General features: G+C 35.0%; 1 protein-coding gene across 1 annotated transcript in view; it reads left to right on the top strand.

Annotated features, from left to right (window-relative positions):
- The first annotated feature begins 560 nt into the window (after nt 1–560).
- Nucleotides 561–11441, top strand: part of LOC306860379 (vitamin D3 receptor A-like) — a 61415-nt gene continuing 50534 nt past the window's right edge. The window contains exons 1-2 of the mRNA XM_079402048.1: nt 561–663; nt 1005–1063. The gene's annotated coding sequence lies outside the window, so the exon portion shown is untranslated. The remainder of the gene's footprint in view (nt 664–1004; nt 1064–11441) is intronic.

The raw sequence follows: 11441 nt of genomic DNA, 5'->3' as shown, positions 1-11441 counted from the left end.
TTTAAAACAAATTGACCCTGTTATTCACCCTGGATGTCCAACAATATCAGTTTATATTATTGGCAATAACAAAATAATAATATTAAATATTAGTCATAGTAATCGTAGAAGGAAATCCCTACAAATAATGTCATAAATAGCAATAAAATCCTGCATATTTTTGAAATCATCCTCTTATTATGCTGCGAAGCTCACTCTTACCCAGATCTGCCCTCGCATTCTTTGTGTCCTGACTGCACAGGTCTGTTCTGAACGTGAATGACCTACTTTTGATATTTTTAACTTGTTAAACACAGAAACACTGTGAGGACAGATTGTTTACCTCTTAGAGGCTGGGCGATGACGTCAGGACACACCCCTATAGGGCAGGGGGCGTCGTCCGCTTTCGCAGTCCGTGGCGCGCCATTCGGCCAATCGCGATCGGGCTGTCAGGCGGCTCAGCCAATCGGCGGAGAGGGGGTCGCGAAGGCCGCTCGCGATTGGCCGTCGTGGTAACTATGTCTATAGATATGCGAGAGGAGGGCGGGGCGAAGCAATGCTGCTTGGTTTATCTGGAGAACGAAGAAGAAGAAGAAGAAGAAGCTTTCTGAGGGACTGAACGCAGTTTAAACTGCGGCCTGATAACGGATTCAGTTTTTACGGAAACAAGTCTGATAAACTCTGGTAAAATGCGCTTAAATGATATTCTAGTGTTTGTAGTGTGGGCAAAGTCAGTTTTTTTTTTTTTTGCGAATATGTGGCTGTGAAGAGAGAGAGAGAGAGAGAGAGAGAGTGTGTGTGTGTGTGTGTGTGTGTGTGGCAGATTGACATGCTAACACAAAACAACACGATCACACAAACATATTAGCTTCTGGAAAACAACACGATGTTATTCCTGTATTTGTTTGGCTACATGGTGTTTAAATGACTCTCAGTGATTTATAGGCTGTTAATATGTGGTGTGCAATATTGTGAGTGTTGCTGTCAAACTCGTGTGTGTGTGTGTGTGTGTGTGTGTGTTTTAGGACTCAAATGTGAGAAGCTGCCGCGTGTGAATCCACAGTAAACGGTGATGCTACATCAGGTAGAGACACTTTCACTGGATTCAGTGTTTCTCTCATCAGCTTTTATGGTTTATGATTCTGTTTACTTGTTTACAGTGCTTTGTTTCACTAGTTGCAGTGTTTCTCAGATCAGTTTAACTCTATATTCCGTGTTGGCCAAGCTCAGTTTGCTGCTGAATTATGAATAAGTCAAAGGTTTATAGTGTTTGTTAGTATTTCTGTTTGGTCAGGTTACAGTAATGCGATAATAAATGCATTAATTTAGTTTTTTTCAGCATTGGTGTGAAATGAACAATTCAGTTTCTTGTGTCATGTTGTATTTATGTTTTACTGTATGCAGTTTACAGTATTTTTCTTTAGTCAGCTTACACTAATTCGCTGATAAATGCATTTATTTCTGAGTCTTTATTTAAAGAATACGATGTACTTCAATTATTAAATACAAAGCAAATGAAAGAATGACATGTTAATGCAGAAATGACTTGGGATTTGTAGCTTGTTTATTTAATTTGTGGAAAAAAGCATTGTGATATTTAATATCAATCGATTGAATTTATTTACATAGGACTTTTGAAAACAAATGAATGCAGTTCAAAGTGCATCACATGCAACAATTGAAACTAAAATGGGCATAAATAGATCTATGATAAAAAAACAATAAATGCAGTACAGACTAAATTACAGATGCACAATTTATTGGAAGTCATATCAGTATTGATCAGTTAACATGTTTTAATTAAATACATTGATCTGGTTCTGATGATAATATCATATCTGTGAACTTTCTCATTTTTTTTTAGAAGCTCATAAATATGAAGTTTTTAATTTTTCTTCAGGCTTTGTATAAATGTTGATCTGTGCTTTAAAAACAACAGCTCACAAAGCACTATTGATTTGATTGAATGGCCATAACTAATTATCAGCATCAGACCGAATGCTTTTGTCTTTTTATATAACGGTTTGTGATAATTGCATGATTTTACTGAAGAGTAGTTCCACGTGTGTCTTTAAGCATAAATCCGTCTGTTATTACAGTGATTGTTAGTGGCATTATGAGTGTTATTGAATCTCTTCTGTCGGCTTTATTAGTTAGTTTTTGTCTGGATCAGACGCTTGCCTTGGGCTCAGACGTACAAATAAGATGAGAAATACAAGACGTCTCTTTTTGGTTGTGAAGGAGCAATATTTCACGAGTGTTTTCTGCAATGCAAACAGTTGTGTTTGTAGCAGTTATGATCTAATTCATAGCATGGTGGTATTCCAACTGTTGCGTTGATATTTCTCAGTGCGACGGCATGAAGTGTAGTATTTCATTGGGAACGGCTGCAACATCATGCATTTCATTTTTACATATTGCATATTTCAGAGCCGTTTGTAGGTGAAACAGCAGTGTGTCGCATGCCTTTTTTTCCCCGTGCATGATATGAGACAAACTTTGCCCTTTTTGGCGTCCACCGTGTTTGTTTTGTGTCAGAGCGTAGCCTTTGCTCCCTCTGATATAAACCTTAGTCTTTTTTTCTAGGGAAAAAACGCTGCATTGCAAGAATGGTTGTGAGCTTTAAACGGCGCACGCATCGATTGTGGTGGTGTGCCGTGAACATGTGCCACACACACACACACGGGAGGCTTTTCCAGTTCAGGGTGGTTATTGTGTACGACACTGATCATGGCTTTCGTAATTGAGTGATTAGATATCTTTGAGCGTGTTTGAATTGCACATCTGTAAACAACACTCGCGCCAAAGTTACAATGTGTGTTTGATGCCAGTTGTTGAAAAGACAGAAAATGGCACCTGTGCTGTAATTGTTTTTATATATAGCTGTATACAAAAATTGTTTATTAAATAAAATAATTAAAAAAATTAATCTAATTTTTATAAAATGTGTATTCTACAATAACTTTTTTTGTTTGTTTATTTTAACTAGCAGTTACTAATTTGGAGTTTCTCAACACTAAACACCCAGTAGTGTAGTCTAGACTTACAAAACTAGATTTTTTAATTGTTTTCTTGTTGTTATTATTAAGCAAACACAACATGACCCTCTTTTTAGTCTGTTGTATTTTGGCAACAAAAGTCTGAAATGCAAGTAATAAACAGTAAACAAGCATAAAGCGTTCAAGAGAGTCTAAACACCTGAAAAGCATCAAAACCCTGCACATATGTTATTGTTATTTATTGTTAAATATAAGTTTATGTAGTGCGTTGTATGTTTGCCTAACAAGAAACAATGGTAGCTAGAACAAGAGTAAACTGAAAAAGTACTGACTAAAGTACTGAAAAACTACAAAACATGCTTATTTGTTGTTTTTTAATTGTAATATTAAGCAAACCACTACATGAGCTTCCATTTTTAGTCTGTTGTATTCTAGCAATGAAAGTCCAAAAGGCAGTTTCTAAACACTGAACAAGAGTAAATTGTGTTCAAGAGAAACTACTAACTACAAAACAAGCTTCTTTGTTAATATTTATTGTAATTAAGCAAACCACTACATTAATGGCATTTACTTACATTAACTACTTTAGTCTGCCGTGTTTCTGGCAAAAAAATATAAATTGAACACTGAACGTTCAAGAGAGACTAAACTACTGGAAAAACTACAAAACAAATCTCTCTTTTTTTTTTTTTTTTTGGTAATTTTTGTTGTTGTTTATTGTAATTAAGCAAACTGCTTCATGAACTTTGTTTTTAGTCAGATGTATTTTAGCAACAGAAGTCTAAACCTGCAGTTGATAAACACTGAATGAGGAAATTGTTCAAGAGAGACTAAACTACTGAAAAACAGAACCAGCTCTTTTTTTTTAATTATCATTTGTTATTAAACAATCTGTTTCATGAACTTTCTTTTACTCTGTATTTTAGCAATAAAAGTCTAATTTAAACAGTGAACAAGCGTAAACTGTTTAATAGAGACTAAACTACTGAAATACTACAAAACCAGATTTTTTTTTTTGTTGTTTCATTATTTTATTGTTTTTAAGCAAATTACTAGTATGCTAAATTGCAGTTGATAAACACTGAACAAGTGTGAATTACTTTCAAGAGTCTTTAAACAACTGGAAAAACTACAAAAACTGTTTTTTTCATTATTTTTTGCAAGTAAACCACATAAAAATATGTTGAAGAGATACTAAACTACTGAAAAACTACATACAGTGGGTACGGAAAGTATTCAGACCCCCTTAAATTTTTCACTCTTTGTTATATTGCAGCCATTTGCTAAAATCATTTAAGTTCATTTTTTTTCCTCATTAATGTACACACAGCACCCCATATTGACAGAATTGTTGACATTTTTGCAGATTTATTAAAAAAGAAAAACTGAAATGTCACATGGTCCTAAGTATTCAGACCCTTTGCTCAGTATTTAGTAGAAGCACCCTTTTGAGCTAATACAGCCATGAGTCTTTTTGGGAAAGATGCAACAAGTTTTTCACACCTGGATTTGGGGATCCTCTGCCATTCCTCCTTGCAGATCCTCTCCAGTTCTGTCAGGTTGGATGGTAAACGTTGGTGGACAGCCATTTTTAGGTCTCTCCAGAGATGCTCAATTGGGTTTAAGTCAGGGCTCTGGCTGGGCCATTCAAGAACAGTCACGGAGTTGTTGTGAAGCCACTCCATTATTTTAGCTGTGTGCTTAGGGTCATTGTCTTGTTGGAAGGTAAACCTTCGGCCCAGTCTGAGGTCCTGAGCGCTCTGGAGAAGGTTTTCGTCCAGGATATCCCTGTACTTGGCCGCATTCATCTGTCCTTCGATTGCAACCAGTCGTCCTGTCCCTGCAGCTGAAAAACACCCCCACAGCATGATGCTGCCACCACCATGCTTCACTGTTGGGACTGTATTGGACAGGTGATGAGCAGTGCCTGGTTTTCTCCACACATACCGCTTAGAATTAAGGCCAAAAAGTTCTATCTTGGTCTCATCAGACCAGAGAATCTTATTTCTCACCATCTTGTGGTCCTTCAGGTGTTTTTTTGTGTCTTGCACTGAGGAGAGGCTTCCGTCGGGCCACTCTCCCATAAAGCCCCGACTGGTGGAGGGCTGCAGTGATGGTTGACTTTCTACAACTTTCTCCCATCTCGCGACTGCATCTCTGGAGCTCAGCCACAGTGATCTTTGGGTTCTTCTTTACCTCTCTCACCAAGGCTCTTCTCCCCCAATAGCTCAGTTTGGCCGGACGGCCAGCTCTAAGAAGGGTTCTGGTTGTCCCAAACGTCATCCATTTAAGGATTATGGAGGCCACTGTGCTCTTAGGAACCTTAAGTACAGCAGAAATGTTTTTGTAACCTTGGCCAGATCTGTGCCTTGCCACAATTCTGTCTCTGAGCTCTTCCGGCAGTTCCTTTGACCTCATGATTCTCATTTGCTCTGACATGCACTGTGAGCTGTAAGGTCTTATATAGACAGGTGTGTGGCTTTCCTAATCAAGTCCAGTCAGTATAATCAAACACAGCTGGACTCAAATGAAGGTGTAGAACCATCTCAAGGATGATCCGAAGAAATGGACAGCACCTGAGTTAAATATATGAGTGTCACAGCAAAGGGTCTGAATACTTAGGACCATGTGATATTTCAGTTTTTCTTTTTTAATAAATCTGCAAAAATGTCAACAATTCTGTGTTTTTCTGTCAATATGGGGTGCTGTGTGTACATTAATGAGGAAAAAAATTAACTTAAATGATTTTAGCAAATGGCTGCAATATAAAAAAGAGTGAAAAATTTAAGGGGGTCTGAATACTTTCCGTACCCACTGTAGCTATGTTTTTTGTTGTTTTTATTGTTGTTATGGTAGGTTCATGTAGTGGTTAGCTCCTTTTTTGTTGGTTGTTTGTTTAACAAGAAAACACCATTAGCAACGAGCGTCTGACCACATTAGACTGCAGTTATTAAATGCAGAACAAAGTAAGTTGTCTTCATGACATGCTAAACGACGTCTGAAGCATGTTTTCGGCGTGCATGTGCTCCGGCTCTGAACGGACCACCCAGACACCTCGAGGCCTCCACGTGATGCTGCTTAGCGAGATAAAACCATTTAGCGACGAGTTTAGCATTCTCACACTAATTACCCCGTGATTGCTCAGAGTGCTGAGTTTTAGCAGCGAGTGTCCTGAAGTAGGTGCGTTCCCGGAGGAGCGTAATGATTCCCACATGGGACGCTACTCGTGTGTTACCGCGGACTTCCAGGAAGTCCTGCTTTAATAGTTTGGCTGATTAGTCGTTTCTAGGGGCGATGAGCGTCATTAGACCGGCTATTAATGCGTTCTAAGGTTTATAAGTGTCATTAGTTGCCCATTTGCTTGATTAATGCAATAGTGGTTGTTGTAGTAAGATTTTATTTTGTTAATTGCTCATAGTTAGTGTAAGTGCTGTGATCAAACCTTTATGTATTAAAGTCGAGTGTGTATAACAAGCTGCAGCGTTTGATTCCTCGAAAAATAGATCAGACGCATAATTTTCGACATAAATAGACAAAAATTATCATGTTTATGAATTTATATGGGGCAATAAAGCTGGGTATTGACAAATTTCACAAATTGATTCAATTCTATAAATCTATGTATGTGTGTGTGTTTTTTAATTTCCAAAATATTTTTTTTATTATATAAAAATGTATTTATATGTACTTTAAATATTAAAATATAATTATTTATATAATAAAATTATAATATAAAATATATTCTTGCAAAAAAAAAAAAAAATCTTAAAGAAAGATGGACCTTGTCAGTCCAGTATATATTAATAAAATAAAGTTCTTGTCCAAGATTTTTATTTATTGATTCAAAAAATGTCCAAACTGTTTAATTGCTGTTTATGTTTAGCTATAATAAAAAAGCTGAGTTGCATACAAACATTAAAATTGCACATACGGCAGCTTTTGCATAACTTTTTAATATAATTATAATTTTTTTTTTGCCAGTTTGTTGTTGAAATATAAACATTTAAATGTTGGCTGTCATTAAAAATACTTTAATGCTTTAAAAAAAAGTTAGCGTGTGTCTAGACGAATGCGTTTCGCCACTGCGTAGGAATGTTCAATGTGAAAGTGATTACTCCCAGAGGGGTGGGGCTCCTCGAGCTGTCAATCACCCGAAGACACGCCCCCTCCTCAGAAGGGACTGAAAATAAGACACAGAAATAATTAGCGAGAGTGTTTTACAGCACTCAAGAGTTTAAATACCAGATCGCATGCGATTCAAGTGCAGTGGGAATCGTAAATATGAAGATTATACATTGTTTTTCTCGTGTAAGTGAACTGGGATCAGAGCTGAAGAGGAATTTTGTGCTTCCAGAGAAAGGCTGCTCGTCTCTCTCTCTCCCGTTCGCTCACGCTCTGGTTGTTAGGGGGCAAGGGTGGGGCTGCCGCGCTCTGATTGGCTGTGTAACTCGTGCCCCGAGCTTCTGATTGGTTGCCAGGTAACAAGCCCCCGTGTTTGTGTAGCGGGCGTTTCCCCCCCCGACAGGAAGCTGCTGATGTGATGGAATCTACAGGATGTTTCAAAGGGAACATGAGGGTGACGGGATACAGCATGTCTGACCCCATTCATGAATTCCTCGTGCTGCTTTTCCTCTTTCTTTCCGTCTGTTTTTCAGCTTTCATATTTTGTTTCCCTTAGAGACACGGTTTGGGCTTCTTTAAAAACAATTAGCATGGTAATGATAGTTTGCAGATTACCGCAATCGTGGTGAGCCTTCAAAATACCATATGTATTACAGTTAGTGTCTCTGCTGTAAAACGTGAGCTTTGCTTTTAAAGAGTGTAAGGAACTATAAAAACTGTCTTTTTTTTGAGGACAGTTTATATTGACAGAATCAGTGTATATGTGTGTATATATATATATATATATATATATATATATATATATATATATATTAGAAGAATAATTTTTTTTATTTTTATAAATATGTGAAATACTTTTTTTAAATAAATAGTGTTTTTGTCACACATGTTTTGATGACAGAAAAATATTTATTTATAGAATTATTTTATTCATATAAAGTAAATAAATAATTTGCATAAATACAATTATTTATATATTTTTTCTCAAATATATATATATAGAGTTTTTGAAAAATATTAAATTAAATAATTAATATTGATATTTAACAAGTTTATATAAAAATTTATTTATTTGTACAATTGTTTTATTTCAAATATATAAATAATTTGAATTAATAAATTTATTTAAAGACGTAATCATTTCAAAGAAATTTTTAAAAAAAATATTTAAATGCATATTTTTTCACTTGTTTTTAATGACAGATGTTTTTTATTTGTAGAATTATTTTATCTATTTTAATTATTTAATAATAAATAAACTAAATAACATTTTATTTAAATGATCACATATTTTTGTCTATCTTTTGATAAAATAAAAATATTTATTTGGGCAATTATTTTAAGATAAAATAAATAATTGAAATGCTTTTTTTACACAATACATTAACACATTAAACCAAATTAATAATTAACTAAATTTATGAAATTATATTTAATTGATCTGTATCAGTATATCAGTTTAGTAGTATGTATTTTTATTTATTTATTTATTTATTTTTGAGCAGTTTTACCATGGTGTTCTTTGAAGACACTTGCAGTGCTTAGGAATCATGTGATATCATGGTAAATATCTAAGTACTACAGTCCCAGTATAAGGAAGTGTTCATGTTCACTGCATAGTAGATTCTTATCAGTCCATATAACAAGAGCTCCTGTTGTGAGAAAAATGAAAGCAAATCTACAGAAAGAACCGATGGCGTGACCTTTACCCCAAATACTGAGACGTTCACTGCTGATGCCACACACATTCACACACATTCACACACATTCACATTATAGTGTGACCAAAGGCTTTCAGGGACCAGTTTAGCATGTTTATTTCTCTGAAACGCACTTATAATTTTACTCAAGGTTTCTTGCACCAAAAACACACATTTAGTTTTTATGACCTTTTTCCACCCCCTATCTGTACAATTAAACTTTTCTTGTTTTCCACTGAAAAATATGAACAGCCATAAAGATCGATTTACTTCACAAGTATAACTGCATTAAACCTGCTTTCAGAGAATATTATCTTGAATTTAAATTATTTTCTGCCTCTTTAGCAAATAGTTTTTTCCACCCCAAATTAAATGTTGCTAGATTTAAGAAACTGATGGAATAATAATAATCTGCAGCTGGGATAAGAAAAATATTGTTAAAAATATAATAAATTATTAACTTTTGTATTTGTTTCTTGTTTTGAACCATTCAACTATTCAACTTCATTTGAGTTTCTTTCTCTGTAAAAACTGCCAATTTGGTGAGAAAAATTAAAAATTTTATTTGTTCTGTAACGCTATTATTTTTAATATTTGTATAGTTGTTTCTGTTTTGAATGCTGCTATACCTTTAAGACACACATGTAAAATGAATATAAATATGTAAAATATTTGCTTGTTTTCCACCAAAATATTGAAGTGCTCTTAAAGATTGATTTTATCTAAGAAGAAAAAAAAAATGTTTTCAGAGAATATTATCTTGAGTTTAAGGTATTTTCTATTTCATCAGTAAATTTATTTTAAGAATAAATCTCAAATTATATGTTTTTACATTTTTTTGTTTAATTTATGCAACACAAGTAAATTGCTTGTCAGTGAGATTTAAACAGAAAATTAATCAGATTTTTTTGTTAGTGTTTTTATGTGGTTGTTTCTTCTTTAAATGTGTCATAGAATGCATTGATACAGTATTTTAAATTGTTCTCTGATATCTACATAGAAGGTATGTGGCTTAGGTAAGGGCAAAAAATCTCCAGAAATGGTTTTACATGTCCATTTACAACCCTAGGATTTATCCCTAGAATGAAATGGTCTGTTATTGGTTTATTTGGAAGGGTCATGAATAATAATGAGCTCTGATTGGCTGTTTCACAGTGTGGCTCATTTCAGTAGCTCACAGGAAGGAAACACAGGGAAAATATTTCAGTACTTTCTCGCGCAGTTATATCGTTGGGTAATTATGCTGTCTATAAAACACCTACATACACATACGCGCACACACACACGCACACACACACACACACACACACACGTTGGTTTTTGTGGTTTATGGGGACTCTCCATAGGCGTAATGGTTTTTATACTGAACAAACTGTGTGTGCTATTGCCCTACACCAACCCTACACCTAAACTTAGCCCTCACAGGAGACTTTGTGCATTTTTAGATTTTCAAAAAAAACACCATTTAGTATGTTTTTTTTTTTAAGCCTTTTGAATTACGGGGACATAGGCAGTGTCCTCATAAACCACCTTCATATTGTAATACCTCTGTCATACCCATGTCATTATACAAATTTGTGTCCTCATAAACACACACAGTTTACAAATTTAGTAGTGTTGTAATCTAGTTGTTTCTTGTTTTAAACCATTAATCAAATAGGTTTAAATAGGTTTTTTCCTCTTAAAACAAGAACTTTTATTTATTATTATTATATATGTAGTTGATTCTGGTTTAAGTGCTACTGTAACTTTAAGATGCCTATCCAAGTCAATATGAATATGTAAATGAGCTTTGCATGCATAATAAGTTAGTTGTCAGAGGATGCAGGTGGTCTGTTTTCAAATATGATGTTAAAAGGGATCGTTCTCGTCGTGTGGATCTCATCACGCTCACGTTCTTCCAGACACACTGTGTTTTAGCTCCATCTCTGTGGCCTGTGTCTGCAGCACTGGCAGCGGCTCTGGTTCGTCCTTGAGTTTGAGAGCATCTTCATTAGCGCCAGAGAGAGAGAGAGAGAGAGCGGAAGTGAGAGTGACTGCAGAAGAAATGGATGACTGAGTGTTTGTGTTTGGACTGGACAGCTGTTACCTCACTCTCTCTCTCTCTCTCTGTGTTTGTCAGCTGTTTCTTACTTCACAGTGGCTTCGTCAAACTCATTAAGTCTCTGTTACTCTGCTGCTGCCTTGCTCGTTTAAACAGAACACTAAATTAATTGCAGAACACACCCGATTTCCTCTGACTTTACCACCGTAACAGAAATGTTCATCAGTTCATTAATCAATTATGTTTATAATCCGTTATATCATGTTTATAGCACACGATTTCAATAATTACAGTCTTTAAATTGTTTTTACACTGCAAAACATATCTCAGGGTTCCTATGGGGTCTGGAAAAGTATGGAATTTCATTTAAGTATTTTCCAGGTTTGGAAAGTATGGAAAAAAAGAAAGCAGAGTATGGAAAAATATTTGTGTTTCTGGACTTTTGCCCCTATTTAGTTTTTTAATAATAGAAAATTTAAGAATTGAATGAAAATAAATTTATCGTACAAGAAGTGAGGTTTCATGGCAGCTGTTTAGTGATTTTTATTTTTTTTTAGTGATTGTCAAATGAATGAATGAATTCATTGTGCACTTTTT

Source organism: Barbus barbus (genome assembly GCF_936440315.1).
Source record: "Barbus barbus genome assembly, chromosome: 41".
NCBI classification, from domain to species: Eukaryota; Metazoa; Chordata; class Actinopteri; order Cypriniformes; family Cyprinidae; genus Barbus; species Barbus barbus.
Note: the sequence above shows the minus strand (reverse complement) of the source record. Positions and strands in the feature narration are given on the sequence as shown.